At 44.4% G+C, this 24708-nt stretch overlaps 4 non-coding genes across 4 annotated transcripts; 3 read left to right on the top strand and 1 right to left on the bottom strand.

Moving 5' to 3' along the window:
* Positions 1-5878: 5878 nt before the first annotated feature.
* On the bottom strand, positions 5879-5951 carry trnav-uac (transfer RNA valine (anticodon UAC)). The gene has a single exon. It is a non-coding gene; the product is annotated as a tRNA-Val (tRNA).
* A 14012-nt stretch (positions 5952-19963) lies between these two features.
* trnav-uac (transfer RNA valine (anticodon UAC)) lies at positions 19964-20036 on the top strand. Its single transcript has one exon. It is a non-coding gene; the product is annotated as a tRNA-Val (tRNA).
* Positions 20037-22293: 2257 nt separating this feature from the next.
* Positions 22294-22366, top strand: trnav-uac (transfer RNA valine (anticodon UAC)). The gene has a single exon. It is a non-coding gene; the product is annotated as a tRNA-Val (tRNA).
* Positions 22367-24635: 2269 nt separating this feature from the next.
* trnav-uac (transfer RNA valine (anticodon UAC)) lies at positions 24636-24708 on the top strand. The gene has a single exon. It is a non-coding gene; the product is annotated as a tRNA-Val (tRNA).

Genomic DNA, 24708 nt, shown 5'->3' with positions numbered 1-24708 from the left:
AACAACATCACTTCTGTCCCACACTAAAAACTCTCAATCCTTCTCCTCCGCCCGCTTTCTATTCAAGTAATTGGACAATGAATCAGTAATAAGGTTCCCTCGGGCTTTTGCTGGTGGATTTACTGATAAACCGGGGAATTGAGAGGAAACTGGAGCACAGGCAGGGTCCTTGCGACAGACCAGTCCGGCTAGCCCAGTCGGTGGAGTGTCGGATACTTCATCCCCACGGTGGGGAGTTTGCGTTTTAAATTTTGGGCTGATTTTAAAGGCGATTCCCAGCTCGGTCAATGAGTGTTTCATATAAATGCAGTTCAACAAAATAAGAAAATCTCTCCTTGATTCCGGAATCTTGTCTCTCTCCAGCCGCCCGCTGCTAAAGATTGAACAGACTTTAATTTCACCTTGGCTCGGGGTCAGTGCGGCTCAGTGGGACTTCGGCCCATCTCTCCCTTCACAACCCATCAGGGCCGAGAAAACAACGGGGAATTTTACACACGTGTTGTGTTCTGTAACTTTTTATAAACACTTCAGTGTATTTCACTCTGTGTCCAACACTGTGAGGTCTTCCCTGGTGTGTCAGCTTCCGGTGTTTATAAACACTTCAGGTTCCCTGATAATGTTGTTGAATCGCATTTTTTGAAAGAGTCATTGACCGAGAGGTGCCGGGGGATTTAGAGCTGGGGATCGCCTGTGAAACCAGCCCAATAATTTGAAACACAAACCGCCCCTGAGATTAAGAGTCTCAGGCTCTACCGACTGAGCTAGCCGGGCCGGTCTGACCCCGCGCACTGCTTGTGTTACAAACCATGAACCAGTTTCCCCTCAATTCCCAGCTTTACCAGTAAATCGGCCAACAAAAGCCCGAGAGAACCTTATTACTGATACTTTATCCAATCACTTTAATATGTGTTTTCTGGTTAGCAACACTTCTGTCGGTGGAAAATGTTCTCCTTGTTTACTTTATTAAAACTCTTCATGATATTGAACACGTCGACAAAATCTCCCCTTATCTTCTCTGCTCTGAGGAGAACAGCCTCTTCTTCTCCACTACTCCACGGAACTGAAGTCCCGCATCCGTCCTAAAGCGCAGTGCCCGAATTACACACAATACTCCAAAGGTTTGGTATAACTTCCTTCCTTTTGCCCTCTATGCCTCTGTCTGTAAAGCCCAGGATCCCGTTTGCTTTTCTAACACAAGACAAAATGCTGCGGATGCTGGAAGTTTGAAATAAAAACAGAAATTGATGGAAATGCTCAGCAGCTGTGGATGGCAGGTGAGTTGGAGAAAAGAGAATTAATTTGTTAAAAAGCAAATTGGCTTCAGAACTCTGCGTGAGGCTCCTGTGGGGTAATGGTGCGCACTCTGGACTTTGAATGCAGTGATCCGAGTTTAAATCTCGGTTGTAAAATTTGGACAAATTAAAGTAATTTTGATGGCAGCTGTGTGATTGGCTGCTCAGCAGCGGGAAGTGTCGAAGCTGAAGGTATGGATGAGAAAAGGCCGGGCCAAAATGGAATGGTGGAGATAAAATTGTCCAGTTTTGCCAATATTGCTGCTGGGCGAGGTTTACAAGTAGCCTTGAGGGGGCAGCGATGTATCGCCATTGCGGTGCTGGTCCCCGACACAAACTCCGTTCCACAGCCACCGACTTCATCCCAATCCCTGGTCACTGAGGCTGAACCAGGCAGCTTGCAACCTTGATGCTGTATTAGAACTCAGGTCTCCAGATCATCATGAAGTCGGTGGTTGAGGAACAGAGTTTGTGGCGGGGACCAGCACTGCAATGGCGATTCATCGCTTCCCCCTCAAGGCAAACCTCTCCCACCAGCGAGCACTGGGCAATTGTCTCCCCACCATTCCAATTTTCCTCTGGATTACAAGTCGAGTAACATAATCACTGTGCCGCCAAACCCTGTAATTCACTGATTGAAGAATCATTAATGAGCAGCGCAGTGTGAACCAGGTAGAGTCAGTTAGAACAGGGAATCCGGAGTGAGACTGTCGGTATCTGTTGAGTTTGAGTCTGTGAAGAATGGTCGGGGCCCAGGTAATATACGAGCTCTATGCGATATTTTATTTATATTTAATTACAAGATGAATGTTTCCATTTTCATATTTGTTCTATTTTAATGATGACGATTCCTATCCAGTTTCGAACCAGGAACCATTTTCGAACATAATCTTTCCCGCCCGGGATTGAATCAGGGACTTTTCGCGTGTGAGGCCAACGTGATAACCACTAGACTATAGAAACCTCTGTTCAGAACTGTTTAGCGAGAAGGTGAAATGCTGAATCCCAGATTCTGGATTAATTTCCTTTCACTAACATTTCTCTGACTGAAACTGCACAAGTCAAAAATGTTCCTTTGAAAGTCATTAAACTTTCGAATTTCCGCGTCACCCCTGAATCTTCTGAATCATATGCCTCCAGTTTGCCACTCAATCAATGTCCCTTTGCATTTCCCTGCTCCCATCCACACTAATTACTGTACCAGCGCTGATCAGTGACAATAGATACTCAAAGTGATCAGGCTATGCGAGCTCAGTCGGTAGCACGATCGTGGGACCGGGGCCCACGTTGGCCGAAGGTTTTTGTTAAACTTTTTGTTTGTTGCTTTCACGGTAAAGCATCATGAATTAACCGATAGTTTTCTTTGGCTCAATGAAAGAAATGCTAACTGAGGGAGAGTCGACAGTTCAATAACTTATACTGTTGCCCATATCTCATTTTACACACTGTGCTTTAGGAGTCTGTTTTAAATTGTTCATTGCTGATGACACCAGGAACCTGGGGCAATATTTGTCAAATTGAACAGGACCGGTTATTTCCACCGTGATCAGAAAATAGAAACAGTTGCGAACTAAAATCCCATGGTGCTGACATTCAGATTAAATGCAGTCAGCTTTGAAATAAAGTGAAAACTGTTGTGTATGTAACCTGTTCCACCTTAAGAGAGCTTAAGCCTGTTCCACCTTAAGAGATGTACTACTTTCTCAGGCTGCTGTAGACGTAATACCGGGGGTGAACACACCGGTATATAAGCACTGTGCAGTAATCTTGTATTCAGTGTAGTCCCTACCTCCAACCAGTAAAGACCTGTTTTATTGTTACTGATTAAGTCTGAGTATTAATTACTTGAACAACTCACAGACTTAACAAAAACATTTTACAGTGAAAAGATTTGTAAGTATTTGTGCCTTTAATTAAAGTTTGTGGCGTCTGATTCACACTCATGTCTCTTCTTCCTCTGTTGAATAAGAAAGGAGGTGCTTGACGTTGACCAGATTGCACTGTGCCTGATATTTGTGAGCTCATCCTTTATACTGAGCGGTTTCCCGCTTGTTGCTCGATGTCAGCTTTAGCTCAGCGGTTACTTCGCAATAGACGCGTTCCTGTCACCCGTGGGTGCTATCTGGCGTTTTTTTATTGTCATGTTCAATCCCCTTCTTCAACACCGAAGCACATGGTAGCCGTGTTTTTAATTTAGCAGAGTGATATTTTTCGAGGACACCCTTAAATGATTCAATAACCTGGTCTTATCAGTGAGTGTGACCCGGGTTCGATTCCCGGTTAGGGAAATAACTTTGACATCACCGTTTTTAATTAATTAAAGTGAAGATATTTAAGTAAATAATTAACATGCAACTAATGTGAAAAAATAAGAAATGTTTTAATCACCATTAATTAACCGATAACCTTTTTTGCAGGATGAAAACTATTCTAATATGGTGACTGAGGGACAGTCGAAAGTTCAGTCATTTATTTTGCTCTTTTCATGTGCTGAACTTTTAACTCATCTCATTTTATACATTGGATTTTACGAGAGTGGTTTAAAATGTTCATTGCTTGTAAGAGCAGGGATCTGAGACAAATTTGTTAAATTTAACAGGACCGGTTTTTTCACAGAAAAAATATTCCCTGACATAATGTTTTCAGACCAAACACTGACCGATCGTTCGTGGACCCAAAGTGGATGATCTGACACTTGCCCACATTGAACTCCATTAATCGCAGTTCAGGGGAGAATTAATAGAGGTGATCGAAATTATGGGGAAACAGTTTCCACTGGCAGGAGGGTCAGCGAGGCTATGGGGGAAGAGCAGCGGAGTGGGACTGATTGGATAGCTCTTTCAAAGATGCTGCATCAATTGTTCATTTTAATCTGCGATTGATAGATTTTTGTTAACCAAAGGTAATAAGGGCTGAGTCAAGTCAGTGAGACTCTTTATAATTGTTTCAATAATCATTAATCAACCCACAACATTGTGTTGCTCACTGCAGGAATTGCTAACAAGTTTACTGGGAGACAGACAAACTGTAATAACTTATTATAGAACCATAGAATCAGCCAGCACAGAAGGAGGCCATTCGGCCCATAGTGCCTGTGCTGGCTCTTTGAAAGAGAGATCCAATTATTCCCACTCCCCTGCTCTTTTCCCAAAGCCCTGCAAGTGTTTCTTTTTCAATTTATTTCCCTTTTGAAAGTTAATATTGAATCTGCTTCCACCACCCTGTCTGGCAGAAAAATATTGATATTAATGTTATCCACGTCCCATTTCACACAGTAATTTCCCTGCTTTGCATGTCATGAAATTTTATCCCTTCTGATTTTACACACTCTAATTTAGGAGTTTGCTTAAATATGTTCGGTGCTTGTGACATCAGCCATTGTAAGATATAAAAGGATTGCAGCCACTTTCCCTGGAAATCTCTGCCCCAAAGTGCTGTTGGTGCTCATTCGTTGAGTATATTCAGGGCAGAGATCGATAGATTCTGGGACTGTAGTGGAATCAAGGGACATGTGGATAGGCAGGAAAGTGGAGTTAAGGTCGATGATCAGCCATTATCTGATTGAATGGCGGAGCAGGCTGGGGGGCCATATGGCCTACTCCTGCTTCTAATTCTTTTGTTCTTATGTTCTTATGTCCTTTCACAGGAGAGCAAACCCGCCCCTGGACCTGCAAGAGGAGCAAGATCCAACAAAATGATTCCGCGTACCTGATAGCTCCTACACTGCGGAAACGTCTCCACTTTCAGTACCAGGTCAGATGGAAATGTTAAGCGAGCAGGTGAACCACTGAATCCCACTTTTGAGGGATGCCCCAAAGCGTTTCACAGTGGCGTCAAAAGAAATGAGTTGCACTTAGTAATTAAATATAAGCAAAGTGAGAAGTGGGATTTGAACGCACGCTTTCAGAAGAGTGCGATTTGAACGCAGCGCCATAGATCTCCCGACCAGCCTGACTGTTGGAAAGCTCACTTGCAAGTTCTCACTTCCGGATTTAGAAAGTTTCAGTCCGGGTGCTTGTTCAATGTTGCTCGGAGGCTCAGTGACCGGGATATAATCTCCCCTGGGTTTTCCTGAGCCTGTGCTCGGTGTATGGGGAGGTTTGGCCCGGGTCCCTGGGATGGACAATAACAACCTGAGCACTGGAGCTGGGGAAGAGCGAGTAATTAATGGGTTTGTCTCCGTGCCTGAAATGCGACTTAGATCTGTTGGCGTTAACCAAGGCCGGGGCTCCGTGATATTGCATTTTGTTCAAGTTTAATCAGAGGAATACCCGCAGTCAGGAGCTGAAACGGACCAAGGGCTGAAAAAACAAAAGAAAAAAGATAAGAAATATTAGCAATTGTGATAAACTCTTTAAAGTGTTTTCTGGTAGTTTAGTGGTTTAATTGTTTTAATCACCATTCATTAACCGACAGCGTTGATTTAGCAGAATGAAAGAAATGCTCACACTGAGGGACAGTCGAAACTTCAATAACTTAACTTTAATAATTTGCGAAACTTTATTCATTGATGAAATTTTATCACCTATCTGATTTTACACACTGTATATTAATTTACTGTACGTAAATAATACTCTTGACCATAATGTTTCTGCCCGGGATCGAACCGGGGATCTTTCGCGTGTAAAGCGAACGTGATAACCGCTACACTACGGAAACCATTGATGCACGCCGCCTCCAGAAAAATCTGTTCAGGGAGAAGGTGAAATGCTGACGCCCAGATTCTGACTTAATTTCCCATCACTAACATTCTCTGAACAAAACTGTACACTTCAACAATGTTCCTTTCTGTAGTGTATGTGCCTTTAAGTCAGAACTACTTTTTACAGCTCCTGTATACTGTAGTACCGGCAGTGACCACACCGGTATATAAGCTTTGCGCATGCCTCTGTACCCCAGTCTAGAGTTTACCCTCCTCCAGTAAAGACCTGTTATTTGTTAATGTACAGCATCCGTGTGATTATGTATCCACTGAACCACGGATCTAACAGCGGCGACGAGTGTCGATTCGAATCTACCTGCAACATAAAAGAAAAAAAAAAGTAGTCGAGGTCAGGAACACGGGCGTTGACCACGAGCAACCGCCCAGCAGTCAGGCAGAGGTCCAACTTCGCTGGGGAGGCTGTGGAGAGCCGTGATTGGTTCCCCAGCCACAACGAGCAGTAAGAGACCGGCGACAGGTCCAGAGCATCCAGAGCAGACCCTTCCTGAGCAGTGGCAGCTGGAGCCGACTGACGGCAGAGAGCCGAGCAGCGTCGATGGGGTAAGACAGAGGGTGAAGAGCGCAGGGCGCAGCCGGGGGTTGAACACCGAGCGGCGTCGAGGAAAAATACTGCAAACCAGAAAGAGAGAGGGTAAGAAACAGCCAGGTTCTAGACTGAGCGGCATCGAAAATTATCAAAAGAAGAACACGCAGAGCACAGCCAGGGATCATGGGCTGATCAGGGTCCATGGGGCGAAGCAAGGGGAGACGCCATTGAGCCGCGGAGAAGCAGGAAGAGCGCAGGAGACGCCATTGAGCCACGGAGAAGCAGGGACAGCACAAGGGACGCCATTGAGCCGCGGAGAAGAAGGAAGAGTGCGAGAGATGCCATTTTGAGAAACCGCAGCGGAGAAGAAGAGCGAGCGCAGGAAGGAAGGAAAGCGTGGGAGATGCCATTTTGTGCCAGCGGAGAAGGAGGGGAAGCACGGGAGGCGCCATTGGTGATAGTTAATGCACAACCAAGGATGCCGAAGAGTGGCAGTATCTCTATGTTCGACAATGAAGTCTAAGATTGGGCGACATATGTGGAACGTATTGAGGTGTACTGCAGGGTGAATGAAGTGCCAGATGCTAATAAAGCGCTGGTTCTGTTAAATTCCATGGGTGCAAAAACTTATGGGTTACTGCGAAATCTAATAACCCCAGACAAGCCGGTAAACAAGAATTTTGAAAGCATAGTAGAAATCCTACAGGACCACTTAAACCCCACACCGCTGCTGATAGCAGAACAATTTAAGTTCCATAAAAGGAACCAACACAAAGGCGAAAGCAATGCTGAGTACCTAACGGAAGTGCACAAGCTATCGAAATACTGCCAGTTTGGAGCGGGACTAGCAGACACGTTAAGGGACAAGTTTGTGTGTGGGCTAAAAAGTGAAGGGACCCAGAAACGGCTTCTATCAGAAAAGGACCTTACGCTGGACAAAGCTTTCAGTATGGCAGTATCACATGAAGCAGCCGCAAGGGGCGCTGCAGAGATACAATGGAGACCGCAAGAATATGGCACCAACGAAATGACCTATGGAACAGGGAAGTGCTATCGCTGCGGCAGAACAGCACATGACCAGAAAGATTGTTGGTTCAAGGACCAAGTGTGCAGACAGTGTGGGAAAGCAGGACACATAGCAAGAGTCTGCAGGTCTGGGAAGAAAACCAACAGTAAGAAATCTCCACAGGAGAAGTACAAAAAGGTATACCAGGTGATGGACAGTGGTTCAGACGAACAGAAAAGTGACACACACTCCGGAAGCAAGGAGCTGGGTTGTCTGAAACTACATAATGTAACCGAAATGGAGGATCACCAGACTATCTGGGTTACACTCAAGATAGACGGAGTCCAAGTGGAAATGGAATTGGACACAGGGTCAGCTCTAACAGTCATAAATCAAAGAGACTACAAGCGGCTATTTTCACACATACCCTTGAAAGCTACAGAGATTGTCTTGAAGATTTATACGGGGCAAAAAGTCTACCCCAAAGGAAAAATAAGGGTGAAAGTGACATATAAAGGCCAGGAAATACCTAAAATGGATATATATGTATTGCCAAATGGAGGACCACCACTGCTAGGACGTGAATGGATCCAGAAGATACAATTAGATTGGCATTCCATACAGGCACTGAAAGTTGAGGCCAAAAAGGATGACGACGTCACACCTGGACGACTGTCAAAAATGCTAACTGACGCAAAAGAAGTGTTCCAGGAGGGACTAGGAACACTAAAAGGAATAACAGCAACGATTAAAATAGAGGAAAATGCAAGCCCAAAGTTTCTGAAGGCCACACCAGTGCCTTATGCGATCAGACCAGCTGTTGAAGCAGAGCTGGAAGGGTTGGAACGTTCAGGAGTACTGTCCAAAGTGGACTGGAGCGAGTGGGCTACACCCATCGTTCCTGTAATGAAGAGGTCGTTGAGTAATACACCTGGGGAACCAAAGAAGGTCTGCATCTGTGGGGATTTTAAGGTGACAGTGAACCCAGTCCTTCACATGGTGCAATATCCGCTTCCACGAATTGAGGATATTTTTGCCTCGCTATCTGAGGTAAACGCTTCACCAAAATTGATCTAGCCCAGGCGTACTTGCAAATGCAGGTAGAAGAAGCTTCGAAACATTACCTTACGATCAACACTCATAAAGGTCTCTATCAATACAACCGGCTGGTGTTTGGAGCAGCCTCGGCTCTGGCTATCTGGCAAAAGGCGATGGATCAGGTCCCGCAAGGGATTCCAGGGACCCAGTGTTATTTGGACGACATCTTGGTCACGGGCGAAAATTACGGTGATCAACTCGCTAACTTGGAGAAGGTGCTCACCAGATTAAAGGAGTATGGGCTACGAGCTAATCGCCACAAGTGCGAGTTGTTCCAGAAATAGATCTCGTATTGCAGCCACGTCATCAATGAAGAGGTGTTACATAAGTCCCCTGACAAGATTGAGGCAGTAGTCAAGGCTCCAGCACCGGAAAATGTGTCACAACTGAGGTCGTTCCTCGCGCTGGTAAACTATTACCACAAGTTCTTACCAAATTTGTCTACACCCGCTGAACACCCCACTGCAAACAGGGTTACCATGGAGGTGGGATGACGAATGTAGACGAGCTTTCCAGAAGTGTAAAGAATTGATCATATCAAAACAGGTGTTGGCCCATTTCAACCCAGCACTACCAATTCGTTTGGCATGTGATGCATCACCCTACGGCATTGGAGTGGTGCTGTCGCACAAATTCCCAGATGGGTTGGAGAGGCCAGTAGCCTTTGCGTCTCGGTCACTAATCTCAGCCGAGCGCAACTATGCCCAGATTGACAGGGAGGCCCTCAGCCTAGTATGGGAAGTAAAAAAATTCAACCGCTATCTGCATGGGCAGAAGTTCACCTTGCTGACTGACCACCAACCATTTGTTTCCAACTTTAATCCTAAGAAGGACGTGCCAGTAATGACTGCACAGCAGTTACAAAGATGGTCCCTGTTTCTAGGGGCGAATCAATATGAAATACAATATAAAGGCATGAAACAGCATGGGAATGCTGATGGGCTATCGCGCCTGCCACTGCCTACTGTGGAGGAAGCACCAGCAGTGGACCCTATCAAGATATTTTATTCGTCGATAATTGAACAATTGCCAGTAACAAACGCGGATATAGAGAAGGAGACCCGCAATGATCCGACACTGTCACGGGTATATGAATTGACGGTGAGGGGATGGCCAACACATGGCAACTCACTGTTTCCAGCATTCTCATCCAGAAGAGAACAGCTGTCAGTATGCCAGGGGACAGTAATGTGTGGATCTAGAGTGGTGATTCCACCAAGTTAAGGGAGAGAGTGCTAAATGAGCTACATGAATGTCATCTGGGGGGAGTGAAAATGAAAAGCCTTGCTACGGCTTATGTGTGGTGGCCGGGAATCGATCAACAAATCGAAGACCTAACTAAGAGCTGCTTAGGATGCCAGAAGGTCCAAAATGCACCACCACGTGCCCCTCTACACCCATGGGAGTGGCCCTACTCTCCATGGCAATGGGTGCGCATTGATTTCGCTGGTCCATTCATGGACTCAATGATCTTAATAGCAGTGGATGCTCATTCAAAGTGGCCTGAGGTGATAAAGATGTCTTCAACCACTACAAAGAAAACGATTGCAGTCCTACGGACCATATTTGCCAGAAACGGTTTGCCAGAGCAGATCTGCTCTGATAATGGACCACAGTTTGTGGCCGACGAGTTCCAAAAATTCATGAAAAGGAATGGGGTAAGGCATTACACATCCGCCCCATATCATCCAGCCACCAATGGATTGGCTGAGAGGTTCGTACAAACCTTTAAGAAGGCGATAAAGGCCATGTGCGATGAGGAAATTCCACTACAGCATAAGATGGACAATTTCTTATTAGCCTACCGAAACGCGACATATGCAGTTACCAACCAGACCCCGGCCATGATGTTCTTTAACCGAAGGTTGAGATCTCGTCTGGACTTGCTCAGACCAAATGTGCGAAGAAATGTTGAGGACAAACAATTCCAGCACATCAATGAGAAGCCGACAAGGAGCTTCAATGTAGGGCAACCAGTCTTGGCCCATGACTATCGAACAGAGAAGTGGCAACCCGGAACGGTATGTACAAGGCAGGGGCCATTAATGTATACAGTGGATGTCGGGGAGAACATTGTGAGACGCCACGTCGATCAGATCTTAGCGTCACAGGAATGCATCAACCCCATGTCTCGAGTACCTGGGGATGAACCCAACATACCGGTAGCATCTACTTCAGACCCAGTAGCAGTGGAACCCGATGAACTACCCAATGAAAAGGGGTCAGAATCGCCTCTGCATCAAGAACAAGAACCTCTGGAAAGGCGCTATCCCGAAAGGGTCAGGAAGCCGCCCCAAAGACTGAATCTATAAATGGACTTTTGTTATTTGATGTACATGTAAAAATGTAATTGTTATTTGAATATTAAAGGGGTATTATTAATCTAAAAGGGGGGGAATTGTAGTGTATGTGCCTTTAAGTCAGAACTACTTTTTACAGCTCCTGTATACTGTAGTACCGGCAGTGACCACACCGGTATATAAGCTTTGCGCATGCCTCTGTACCCCAGTCTAGAGATTACCCTCCTTCAGTAAAGACCTGTTATTTGTTAATGTACAGCATCCGTGTGATTATTTATCCACTGAACCACGGATCGAACACTTTCTAACTCATTAAAGTCCCGAAATGTCTTCCCTCGAATCTTCTGAATCTGATGCCTCTAATTTTGCCAACTCATTCAATGTCCCTTTGCAATTTTCTGCTCCCATCCACACTACTTATTCTGCCACTAACTTAGTGTCGTTAAACTTGGTAATATATGCCTATAGAAGACTTTGGGATTACCTTTTATGTTAGCTGCCATTCTATTCTCAGACCCTCTCTTTGCCCCTCTTATTTTCCTTTTCACTTCTCCTCTGAACTTTCTATATTGAGCCTGATTCTCAGCTATATTAGGATAGTTGAAGGCTCCATTACCACTGCTCTATAGTTCATAGTCATAGAGTCATAACGGCACAGAAGGAGGCCATTCGGCCCATCGAGTTCGTGCTGGTGTTCTTTAGAGCAATCCAGTCAGTCCCATTCCCCCGCTCTATCCCCGTAGCCCGGTATGTTTATTTCCCTCAAGTGCCTATCCATTATCCACTTGAAAACAGTGTGTGTCTCCATTTCCACCACTTCTGTCGGCAGCGAATTCCAGGTCCTCAACACTCGCTGCGTAAAAAATGTTTTCCCAACGTTCCCCCTGTATCTCTTACCCAAAATCTTAAATCTGTGGCCCCTAGCCCTTTTAACATCAACTAGTCGGAACAGCCTTTCCCCGTCTAGCCTATTCAAACTCATGATAATGTTGTCCGCCTCTATCAACTCACCACTCAACCTCCTTTGTCTTAAAATACACCTGTGCCGCGCCTTGGGACGTTTTACTATGTTAAGGGCGCTATATAAATAGAAGTTGTTGTTGTTGTAATGAAAACAAATGCAGCTTCTCCAACCTGTCCTTATAGCTAAGGTCCCCCATCCCCAGAACCATTCTGGTAAATCTCCTCTGCACCCTCTCAATGGCCTTCTCATCCTTCCTAAAGTGTGGTGACCAGAACTGGATGCAATACTCCAGTTGTGGCCTAACCAGCGCTTTATAAAGGTTCAGCATAACTTCTCTACTTTTGTACTCAATACCTCTATTTATGAAGTTTTATCCTATATGTTTGTTAATCACTCTATCCATATGTCCTGCCACCTTCAAGGACCTATGCACATTAACTCCCAGGTTCCTCTTTCACTGCACACTCTTTAAAACTGCCATTACGTGTGTATTGCCTCTCGCTGTTCCTTCTGCCAAACTGCATCACCTCACACCTCTCTGTATTAAATTCCATCTGCCATTTTTCTGCCCATTCTGCTACCCTTTCTATGCCCTGCTGCAGTCTATTGGTATCACCTTCACTGTTTGTTACACCCCCAAGTTTGGTGTCGTCGGCAAATTTAGAAATTATACTCTGTATTCCAATATCCAGGTAATTTATAAATATCACAAAAGCAATGGCCCCAGCACTGACCCTTAGGAAACACCATTGTCTACCATCCTCCAGTGTGAAAAACAGCCATTTACCACAACTCGCTGTTTTCTAGCCTTAAGCCAATTCCTTATCCAAGCTGCCACTGACCCACCTATTCCAACAGACTCAATTTTATTAACCAGCCTTCTATGTGGTATTTTAATCAAACGCCTTCCTAAAATCCATGTCGGCACCATCCAATGCATTTCCTTCTGTGCAGACTTCAGCGAACATCCCCATTGCTGGCCTTATTTTGGAGGGAAGGTAATTGATGAAGCAGCTGAAGATGGTTGGGCCTAGGACACGGCCCTGTCTAGGCCTCTGGTGATTTTGAACTTCTCGCAATCTTCTCTGCTCTAAGGAGACAACCCCAGCTTCTCCAGTCTATCCATGGAACTGAAGTGCCTCATCCCCCGAAACATGCTTGTAAATCTTTTCTGCCTTCACATCCTTCCTAAAATCTTGTGCCCAGAATCCTCCAGCTGTGGCCTAACCAATGATGTATAAAGGTTAGTATTACTTCCTTGCTTTTGTACTCTATGGCTCTGTTAATAAAGCCAAGAATACCGTACGCTTTTTAACAGTCTTCTCAGCTTGTCCCGCCACCTTCAAAGATAGATAAATACACCCCCAGGTCTCTCTGTTCCTGCACAGGATTTAAAATTGTACCATTTAGTTCATATTTCCTCAGTTGAATCTTCCTACCAAAATGGATCACTTCACACTTCTCTGTGTTAAATTACATCTGCTGTGTCTCTGCCCATTTCACCACTCTGTAGATACCCTCATGAACTCTGTTACTTTCCGTTTCATTATTTACTACATTTCTGAGTTTCCTGCCATTTGCAAACTTTGAAATTCTACCCAGTATGCCCAAGTCCAGGTCATTAATATATATCAAAAAGTGCAGCGGTCCAAATACCGACCCCTGGGGAACAGCACTTTATACTTCCCTCCAGTCTGAAAAATAACCGTTCACCACTATTTACAAATCGTACTCGTTCTATAAACACCCATTTTATATATAAACACCAGACCCATGTACACAACAACAACTTGTATTTATGTAGCGCCTTTAAAGTAGTGAAACGTCCCAAGGCGCTTCACAGGAGCGATTATCAGACAGAATTTGACACCGAGCCACATAAGGAGATATTAGGACAGGTGACCAAAAGCTTGGTGAAAGTGATAGATTTTAAGGAGTGTCTTAAAGGAGGAAAGAGAGGCGGAGAGGTTTAGGGAGGGAATTCCAGAGCTTAGGGCCTCGGCTCACACACACAGTTTATATTTTTACACAGCCTTGTTTGCAGTTCCGAATATTGTTTCCCGCCGCAAGTTTAATTGTTTTTCAGAAGCTGCTCGACCTGTTGTGTATTTTGAGCAGTTTCCCAGTTTATTTCCCTGTGATGTGATGATTGTGGGGGCTCGGTGTGTGTAATTGGATTTGCTGCAGTCCGCGGGCAGCAGGTGGTGAAAGCGGGCGTGAGACGGTGAGTGACAGGTGAGCGCTGCTTCTGATGCTGTCTGACACCCGGGGGACTCGAGTGGGTGGGGATTTTAAAGCCCGTTCATTACTCCAAGGCAAGAGAAATGAAACAGTGTTTGATAAACGTGTATATATACAGACATCCCTGTTTGCAGTGTGGAGCGCGTGGCGCAACGGTGGCGCAACGGTAGCGCGTCTGACTCCAAATCAGAAGGCTGCGTGTTCAAATCACGTCGAGATCACTGTCCTTTTGGATAATCCCGGAGTTACTATTGTCTTTGCTGTTTCACAATAACCAGATCCTTGCTCTAAAGTCTGTCTCACTGTTTCCCCAATGTCAGGGAGAGAAGCGCCTGATGCCTTCATGTATTTAATTTTACTATTCACAAATACAGTTATTCGTTCAAAATCAACCTGCAGGTGGCCACACATAGAATAAACAGAGCCAGAGAGACAGATAGAATCGGGAAACACCGGGAAATAGGCAAGAGATATTGACAAGCAGATGTTTCCGAGACCAGAACCTGTCATCATTGATGAAGAACTGGAGCCTGTCCCAAAAACTATCAGCACCGAGCTGGATATACTGGGTTTATAAAGATTGCTGCTATTGCCAGCTCACCTGTCCTCTCTCGGCACTTGCTTCTACCCATAGCCCTGAATAAAGAAGGTAATGACCTGGGGAGTGGATTACCTGAAGAAACTGAAGATGAGAACTCTGCTTCTCAGATTGCTGGAAAGATGCCGTAGTTTTGTGTCTAAAAGCGCTTTGCGATCAGAACATTGCCTGAAGCCCTGTGGTTAATGAAAGGGCTTTTGATGCTTGATTTTCTTACACACCTTGGAATTCAGGAGAACTGGTTCATGGTTTGCAGAACAAGTTAAACCCCTGGAGCGGAGCCACCAGGCGCCTCGCTGCAATCAGCGACAAAGACGTTCAAAGTGATCAGACCCGGCGAGCTCGGTCGCCAGAGTGTAAGACTCTTAATTTCAGTGTTCGTTAGTTCGAGCCCCACGTTGGGGGAAAGCATTTCGTTAAACGTTTATGTTGCTTTCACGGGAAAGCATCATTCATTAACCAATAACTTTCTTTTGCAGAATGAAATACATTAAAATATGGTTACTGAGGGACAGTTGACATACAGTGAATTATTTTGCTCTTGCATGTGCTGAACTTTTAACCCATATCTCATTTTACACATCGTATTTTAGGAGAATGCTTTCAAATGTTCATTGCTTGTGAGAGCAAGGATCTGGGGCAACTTCTGTTAAATTAAACAGGACCGGCTATTTCACAGCAAAAAAATATTCTCTGTCAATGTTTTCAGATCATAGACTGACCGATCTTTCTTAGTGGATGACTTGACATTTGCCCACATTGACCTTCATTAATCACATTTCAGGGGAGATTTAAGAGAGTTGTTCAAAATTATGGGGGAAACAGTTTCCACTGGCAGGAGTGTCAGCAGGGCTATGGGGGAAGAGCAGCGGAGTGGGAATATTTGGATAGCTCTTTCAAGGTACAACATCAATTGCTCATTTTAATCTGTGATTGAGAGATTTTTGTTAACCAAAGGTATTTAGGGATAATTCAAGTCAGTCAGACCCTTTATAATTGTTTCAATCATCATTAATCAACCCACAACATTGTGTTGCTCACTGCAGGAATTAATAACAAGTTTACTGGGTGACAGACAAACAGCGATAGCTTATTATAGAATCATAGAATCAGACAGAACAGAAGGAGGCCATTCGGCCCATAGTGCCTGTGCCTCTTTGAAAGAGCGATCCAATAATTCCCACTGCCCTGCTCTTTTCCCAAAGCCCTTTCTTTTTCAATTTCCTCCCCCTTTGAAAGTTAAAATTTAATCTGCTTCCACCACCATGTCAGGCAGAAAATATTGACATTAATATTATCCGAGGCCCATTTCACACAGTAATTTCCATGCTTTGCATGTCATGAATTTTTTCCCTTCTCATTTTACACACTTTATTTTAGCAGTTTGCTCTGCAAACCATGAACCAGGTTCTCCTGAATTCCAAGGTGTGTAAGGAAATCTAGCTCACCTGTCAGTCACTGTCTCTGGCCCGCTTTCACCACCTGCTGCCGGCGGACTGCAGCAAATCCAGTTACACACACCGAGCCCCCACAATCATCACATCACAGGGAAATAAACTGGGAAACTGCTCAAAATACACAACAGGTCGAGCAGCTTCTGAACAACAATTAAACTTGCGGCGTATGGACAATATTCAGAACTGTGAACCAGGCCGTGTAAAAATAAAAACAGTGTCATAGAATCATAGATTCAACATTAACTTTCAAAAGGGAAATGTAGTTGAAAAAGAAACACTTGCAGGGCTATGGGGAAAGAGCAGGGCAGTGGGACTCATTGAATAGTTCTTTCAAAGAGCCGGCACAGGCACGATGGGGCTTAATGGGCTCCTTCTGTGCTGTCTGATTCTACAAAAATGTTACTAAAGTTTGACTATCACCTGGAAAACATGTTAGCATTCCCTTCAGTGTGCAACAAGAAGCAGTGGGTCGATTAAGAGAATTATTAAGTGTCTAACAGACTTGAATTATTTTATGAAACAGTTTTGTAAGAACCAATGGGTCGCGGCGATGAGAGCGCCGAATCCTAACCACGAGACCACCAGGGAACACTTATACAAAGTGTAATATCTCGCAGATCCTTGCTTGCTTACTACCAGCAGATCAAACCCGTATTTGAGTTTTGGTCACCTTACCTGTTGAAGGATATACTTGCCTTAGATGGGGTGTGAGAAGGTTCACTAGACTGATTCCTGCAATGAGAGGGCTGTCCTATGAGGAGCGATTGAGTAGATTGGGCCTATACTCCCTGGGGTTTAGAAGAACGAGAGGTGATCTCAGTGAATCAGACAATCATACAGCTACTTATGAAACTGCCTTTAGAAAACCACCATTGAATCTGCCTCCAGCACCCTTTCAGGCAGTGCATTCCGGATCCTACGATCGATAACCGTAAACCAAGTCTGACAGTGGCACAGTAATTAGTGAGGATAGGAGCAGAAAATTGCAAAGGGACATTGATTGAGTGGGAAAACTGGAGGCATCTGATTCAGAAGATTCGGGGGCGACGTGGAAATTCGAGAGTTTAATGACTTTAAACGGAACATTTTTGACTTGTGCAGTTTCGGTCAGAGAAATGGCAGTGAAAGGAAATAAATCCAGAATCTGGAATTCAGCATGTCACCTTCTCGCTGAACAGTGCTTTCTGGATGTTTAGCTAAGCAGAGGTTTCCGTAGTGTAGCGGTTTATCATGTTCACCTCACAGGCGAAAAGTCACCGGCTCGATCCTGGGGGAAACATTATGTTCTAGAAATGGTGCCCGGTTCAAACTGAAAGCCCCTCTCAAAGCTGCACATTCGGCTGGTTTCAATGGATCCGCGGGAGATCTTTAAAGGATCCTGCAGCGTCGCCTTGGATAATAACCATAGATCGTCACCATATTTCACACACCGCAACAAACCCGTCCATTTCAGTCTCCTCTGACGTGAACATGACAACCGCTACACTACGAAAAACTCTGCGACACTGCTCGCAGAGAATAGAATCAATAGTGAACAAAATATCACACGGTGCTCATTTTCAGATACAATGCAGTCAACGTTTACATCAAGTGAAACAATGTTTTAGTGAAATGATGTGGAAGTATGTGTTTCTCGTATTTGTGCCTCTAATTAAATGTTGTGGCGTCTGACTCCCGTTCATGTCTGTTCTTCCTCTGTTGATAAAGAAAGGAGGGCATTCGTTGACCAGACTGCAATGCGGCTGGTTTTGTGAGCTCATCCTTTATATTGAGTGATGCTGTTTAAGGTCAACCAATCAGAACAGAGGGAGTTCACTGGTCAGTTCCCCTGTGTGGTAGGGCTGCGTGCTGCGGTTCCCGTAGTGTAGTGGTTACCACGTTCACGTTGCACGCGACAAGTACCCGGTTCGAGCCCGGGCGGGAACATTATGTTTAAACTTGCTGTAAATGAACAGCCAGCGCGTTTGTTCCGAATGACAAAAGAAAATTGCTGTAAATCTGAAATAGAAACGGAAAATGCTGGAAATTATCAGGCGGTCAGGCAGTATCTGTGGATAAAAATACAGAGTGAAACTTTCAGGTCACTTACCCTTCGTTAGAACTGGGAACGGGAGAGATGTATGGTGAGATTACTCTCCTGTCAATAGGGTTAAGCGGCTTCTCTCTTATTCGTTAATTTTTCTTTATTTCACTTCACTAATCAGATACATTTGAGTGAGCGAAAACTGACCCACAGTGAGGCCCATTTCATCTTTTGTTCCCTTTTAATCCCTGGAATCTCTGATGCCCTGAAGTTCAGAAATGTAATTCATTAATCTGCAGGGTGGCCGTCAGTAAGAAGCGTCTTCTGTCTGGATCCGGGAGAGGAGCGCGCTTAGGCTCAAGATTGCTGCTACTGTCGATAGATTTTTGTGGATAAGTGTATTAAGGGTTACGGAAACAAAGCGGGTAAATGATGTGATGATACAGCCCAGTCCTGATCTAATTGAATGGCGCAACAGGCTCGAGGGGCTGAATGGCCTCCTCTTGTTCCTGTGGAGTCGATGGAGGTGTGTCGTGGTTATCGCATTCCGCTAACACACGAAAACTCAACGGTTCCAAAGTGGGTGGAGGCAATTTAATGCCGTTTCTGCATTCAAGTTTAGTAAATATGAAAACTGGAATAATTTGCATGCTTGGTTCAGTATAAATAAAATACGCATTGACAGGCGACTCATACCTTTCAAATGGCAGCGTTACAGTGAGTGAAGTAATTCTCAATGATATTTCCCATATAGGACATAGATAGCGGGACTTTAAGGAGGATTTGGGGAAAGTTGGCGCTGATTTAGGGAATCTCCCCTCGCGTGTCGCTGACTAAAGATGTCGGTCATATTTTATTTAAAAATTGCGGTTGAGAAGTTTTCCATTGAGAATGTGGAAGCAGAACAATAAAGATTATTAGGAAAACACAAGGTCAGCGACAGGATTCAAATTGCAGTTTCAATCGTTCCAACTGTGTGTCCTTTCAATAAGTAACATAAAAGCGCGTCTGTAAAAATGTCCCCGCCATGTTATGATTCAGGAAACTGAGACGGGAGTAGAAACAGAGAAATAAAAGCACATGGATATAGAGAAGAGGAAGAGAGAAGGGGAAAACACTGTTTCCACGCAGAACAAATACCGGGACCCCTTTGCTGCGCCTGGGGCGGCCTCCTGCAGCCCGGATACATTAACGTCCTAACAGCTCATTAACTGTAGGAGTGGGACCGGGCGGCGCTTCAGAAGAAAGGCCGAAAAGGCAAAGACACTTTCTCGTCTCAATGCTCTGATCATGAAGAATAGCCACACACACAAATTCTTTTATCAGTGGTTAGATCCTCACTCGGCTAGGTTTGAGCCAACGTTCTCGGGGTCCGATTTTCACTTCGGTGGTTGTTGAAATTTCCGAGAAGTCCGCGGTTCAAATCACACGGTGCTCATTTCCAGATACAATGCAGTCAACGTTTACATCAAGTGAAATAACTTTTTAGTGAAATGATGTGGAAGTATGTGTTACTCGTATTTGTGCCTCTAATTAAATGTTGTGGCGTTTGACTCCCGTTCATGTCTGTTCTTCCTCTGTTGATAAAGAAAGGAGGGCTGTCGTTGACCAGACTGCACTGCGGCTGATTTTGTGAGCTCATCCTTTATATTGAGTGATGCTGTTTAAGGTGAACCAATCAGCACAGAGGGTGTTCACTGGTCAGTTCCCCTGTGTTGACCGTATTTGCACAGCGGTTCCCGTAGTGTAGTGGTTATCACGTTCGCTTTACACGCGAAAGGTCACCGGTTCGAGCCCGGGCGGGAGCATTATGTTTAAACTTGCTGTGGATGAAAGGCCAGCGGGTTTGTTCCAAATGAGAAAAGAAAATGGCTGTAAATCTGAAATCGAAACGGAAAATGCTGGAAATTATCAGGAGGTCAGTCAGTAATGTGGAAAAAAATACATAGTGATCCTTTCAGGTCAATTAACCATCGTTAGAACTGGGAACGGAAGAGATGTATGGTGAGATTATTCTCTTGTCAATAGGGCTAAGCAGCTTCCCTCTTATTCTTTAATTTTTCTTTATTTCGCTTCACTAATCAGATACATTTGAGTGAGCGAAAACTGACCCACAGTGAGGCTCATTTCATCTTTTGTTCCCTTTTAATCCCTGGAATCTCTGATGCCCTGAAGAAATGTAATTCATTAATCTGCAGGGTGGCCGTCAGTAAGAAAACTTTTCTGTCTGGATCCGGGAGAGGAGCGCGTTTAGGCTCAAGATTGCTGCTACTGTCGATAGATTTTTGTGGATAAGGTTATTAAGGGTTACGGAAAAAAAGCGGGTAAATGAAGTGTTGATACAGCCCAGTCCTGATCTAATTGAATGGCGCAACAGGCTCGAGGGGCTGAATGGCCTATTCCTATGGAGTCGATGCAGTGCACCCGAGTGCTGGAGTGTTTGCGGTGTGTAGTGGTTATCGCATTCCGCTAACACACGAAAACTCAACGGTTTGAAAGTGGGTGGAGGCAATTTAATGCCGTTTCTCCATTCAAGTTTATTAAATATGAAAATTGGAATAATTTGCATGCTTGGTTCAGTGTAAATAAAATACGCATTGACAGGCGACTTATACCTTTCAAATGGCAGCGTTACAGTGAGTGAAGTAATCCTCAATGATATTTCCCATATAGGACACAGATAGCGGGACTTTAAGGAGGATTTGGGGAAAGTTGGCGCTGATTTAGAGAATCTCCCCTCGCGTGTCGCGGACTAAAGAGGTCGGTCATATTTTATTTAAAAATTGAGGCTGAGAAGTTTCTCATTGAGAATGTGGAAGCAGAACAGTAATGATTAATAGGAAAACACAAGGTCAGCGACAGGATTCAAATTGGAGTTTCAATCGTTCCAACTGTGTGTCCTTTCAATAAGTAATATAAAAGCGCGTCTGTAAAAATGTCCGCACCATGTTATGATTCAGGAAACTGAGACGGGAGTAGAAATAGAGAAATAAAAGCACATGGATATGGAGAAGAGGAAGAGAGAAGGGGCAAATACTGTTTCCACGCAGAACTAATGCCGGGACTCCTCTGCTGCGCCTGGGGCGGCCTCCTGCAGCCCGGATACATTAACGTCCTAACAGCTCATTAACTGTAGGAGTGGGACCGGGCGGCGCTTCAGAAGACAGGTCGAAAAGGCAAAGACACTGTCTCGATCTCAGGTGCTCTGATCATGAAGAATAGCCACACACACAAATTCTTTTATCAATGGTTAGATCCTCACTCGGCTAGGTTTGAACCAGCGTTCTCGGGGTCCGATTTTCACTTCGGTGGTTGTTTAAATTTCCGAGAAGTCCGCGGTTCAAATCACAAAGGAGCGCTCGTTTTGCCGCCACTATTGGAAGTTGAATCTTTTGCAATCACCATTAAATAACCGATTACCATAATTTACAGAATGAAAGAAAGGCGAAACACACTTCAATAACGCATTTTACGCTTTGTAAGTAATGAACTGTTTACCATATTTCATTTTGAGATTGCATTTTAGGAACCTCGTTTAAAATCTTAATTGCTTATGAAAGCAGAAATCTGGGGCATCTTTTTTAAAAATTAACAGGATTGGTCAATGCACAGCATAAACTGCTGGCGAATGTAACTTTTCCGCCAGCAGTCGAACCGGGTATTTGTCGCTTCTGACGTGAACGTGACAACCGCTACACTACGAAAAACTCTGCGTCACTGCTCGCAGAGAATAGAATCAGTAGTGAACAAAACATCACACGGTGCTCATTTTCAGATACATTGCAGTCAACGTTTACATCAAGTGAAATAACTTTTTAGTGAAATGATGTGGAAGTATGTGTTACTCGTATTTGTGCCTCTAATTAAATGTTGTGGCGTTTGACTCCCGTTCATGTCTGTTCTTCCTCTGTTGATAAAGAAAGGAGGGCATTCGTTGACCAGACTGCACTGCGGCTGATTTTGTGAGCTCATCCTTTATATTGAGTGATGCTGTTTAAGGTGAACCAATCAGCACAGAGGGTGTTCACTGGTCAGTTCCCCTGTGTTGACCGTATTTGCACAGCGGTTCCCGTAGTGTAGTGGTTATCACGTTCGCTTTACACGCGAAAGGTCCCCAGTTCGAGCCCGGGCGGGAGCATTATGTTTAAACTTGCTGTGGATGAAAGGCCAGCGGGTTTGTTCCAAATGAGAAAAGAAAATTGCTGTAAATCTGAAATCGAAACGGAAAATGCTGGAAATTATCAGGAGGTCAGTCAGTAATGTGGAAAAAAATACATAGTGAACCTTTCAGGTCAATTAACCATCGTTAGAACTGGGAACGGAAGAGATGTATGGTGAGATTATTCTCTTGTCAATAGGGCTAAGCGGCTTCCCTCTTATTCTTTAATTTTTCTTTATTTCGCTTCACTAATCAGATACATTTGAGTGAGCGAAAACTGACCCACAGTGAGGCTCATTTCATCTTTTGTTTCCTTTTAATCCCTGGAATCTCTGATGCCCTGAAGTTCACAAATGTAATTCATTAATCTGCAGGGTGGCCGTCAGTAAGAAAACTTTTCTGTCTGGATCCGGGAGAGGAGCGCGTTTAGGCTCAAGATTGCTGCTGCTGTCGATAGATTTTTGTGGATAAGGTTATTAAGGGTTACGGAAAAAAAGCGGGTAAATGAAGTGTTGATACAGCCCAGTCCTGATCTAATTGAATGGCGCAACAGGCTCGAGGGGCTGAATGGCCTCCTCCTATTCCTATGGAGTCGATGCAGTGCACCCGAGTGCTGGAGTGTTTCCGGTGTGTAGTGGTTATCGCATTCCGCTAACACACGAAAACTCAACGGTTTGAAAGTGGGTGGAGGCAATTTAATGCCGTTTCTCCATTCAAGTTTATTAAATATGAAAATTGGAATAATTTGCATGCTTGGTTCAGTGTAAATAAAATACGCATTGACAGGCGACTTATACCTTTCAAATGGCAGCGTTACAGTGAGTGAAGTAATTCTCAATGATATTTCCCATATAGGACACAGATAGCGGGACTTTAAGGAGGATTTGGGGAAAGTTGGCGCTGATTTAGAGAATCTCCCCTCGCGTGTCGCGGACTAAAGAGGTCGGTCATATTTTATTTAAAAATTGAGGCTGAGAAGTTTCTCATTGAGAATGTGGAAGCAGAACAATAAAGATTAATAGGAAAACACAAGGTCAGCGACAGGATTCAAATTGGAGTTTCAATCGTTCCAACTGTGTGTCCTTTCAATAAGTAATATAAAAGCGCGTCTGTAAAAATGTCCGCACCATGTTATGATTCAGGAAACTGAGACGGGAGTAGAAATAGAGAAATAAAAGCACATGGATATGGAGAAGAGGAAGAGAGAAGGGGCAAATACTGTTTCCACGCAGAACTAATGCCGGGACTCCTCTGCTGCGCCTGGGGCGGCCTCCTGCAGCCCGGATACATTAACGTCCTAACAGCTCATTAACTGTAGGAGTGGGACCGGGCGGCGCTTCAGAAGACAGGTCGAAAAGGCAAAGACACTGTCTCGATCTCAGGTGCTCTGATCATGAAGAATAGCCACACACACAAATTCTTTTATCAATGGTTAGATCCTCACTCGGCTAGGTTTGAACCAGCGTTCTCGGGGTCCGATTTTCACTTCGGTGGTTGTTTAAATTTCCGAGAAGTCCGCGGTTCAAATCACAAAGGAGCGCTCGTTTTGCCGCCACTATTGGAAGTTGAATCTTTTGCAATCACCATTAAATAACCGATTACCATAATTTACAGAATGAAAGAAAGGCGAAACACACTTCAATAACGCATTTTACGCTTTGTAAGTAATGAACTGTTTACCATATTTAATTTTGCAGATTGCATTTTAGGAACCTCGTTTAAAATCTTAATTGCTTATGAAAGCAGAAATCTGGGGCCTCTTTTTTAAAAATTAACAGGATTGGTCAATGCACAGCATAAACTGCTGGCGAATGTAACTTTTCCGCCAGCAGTCGAACCGGGTATTTGTCGCTTCTGACGTGAACGTGACAACCGCTACACTACGAAAAACTCTGCGTCACTGCTCGCAGAGAATAGAATCAGTAGTGAACAAAACATCACACGGTGCTCATTTTCAGATACAATGCAGTCAACGTTTACATCAAGTGAAATAACTTTTTAGTGAAATGATGTGGAAGTATGTGCTACTCGTATTTGTGCCTCTAATTAAATGTTGTGGCGTTTGACTCCCATTCATGTCTGTTCTTCCTCTGTTGATAAAGAAAGGAGGGCATTCGTTGACCAGACTGCACTGCGGCTGATTTTGTGAGCTCATCCTTTATATTGAGTGATGCTGTTTAAGGTGAACCAATCAGCACAGAGGGTGTTCACTGGTCAGTTCCCCTGTGTTGACCGTATTTGCACAGCGGTTCCCGTAGTGTAGTGGTTATCACGTTCGCTTTACACGCGAAAGGTCCCCGGTTCGAGCCCGGGCGGGAGCA

This window comes from Somniosus microcephalus, unplaced genomic scaffold (assembly GCF_052327205.1).
Source record: "Somniosus microcephalus isolate GS21.2 unplaced genomic scaffold, FLI_Smic_1.0 unresolved_chr4, whole genome shotgun sequence".
In the NCBI taxonomy this organism is placed as follows: Eukaryota; Metazoa; Chordata; class Chondrichthyes; order Squaliformes; family Somniosidae; genus Somniosus; species Somniosus microcephalus.
The sequence above is the reverse complement of the archived record's forward strand: the minus strand, read 5'-3'. Positions and strand labels throughout refer to the sequence as shown.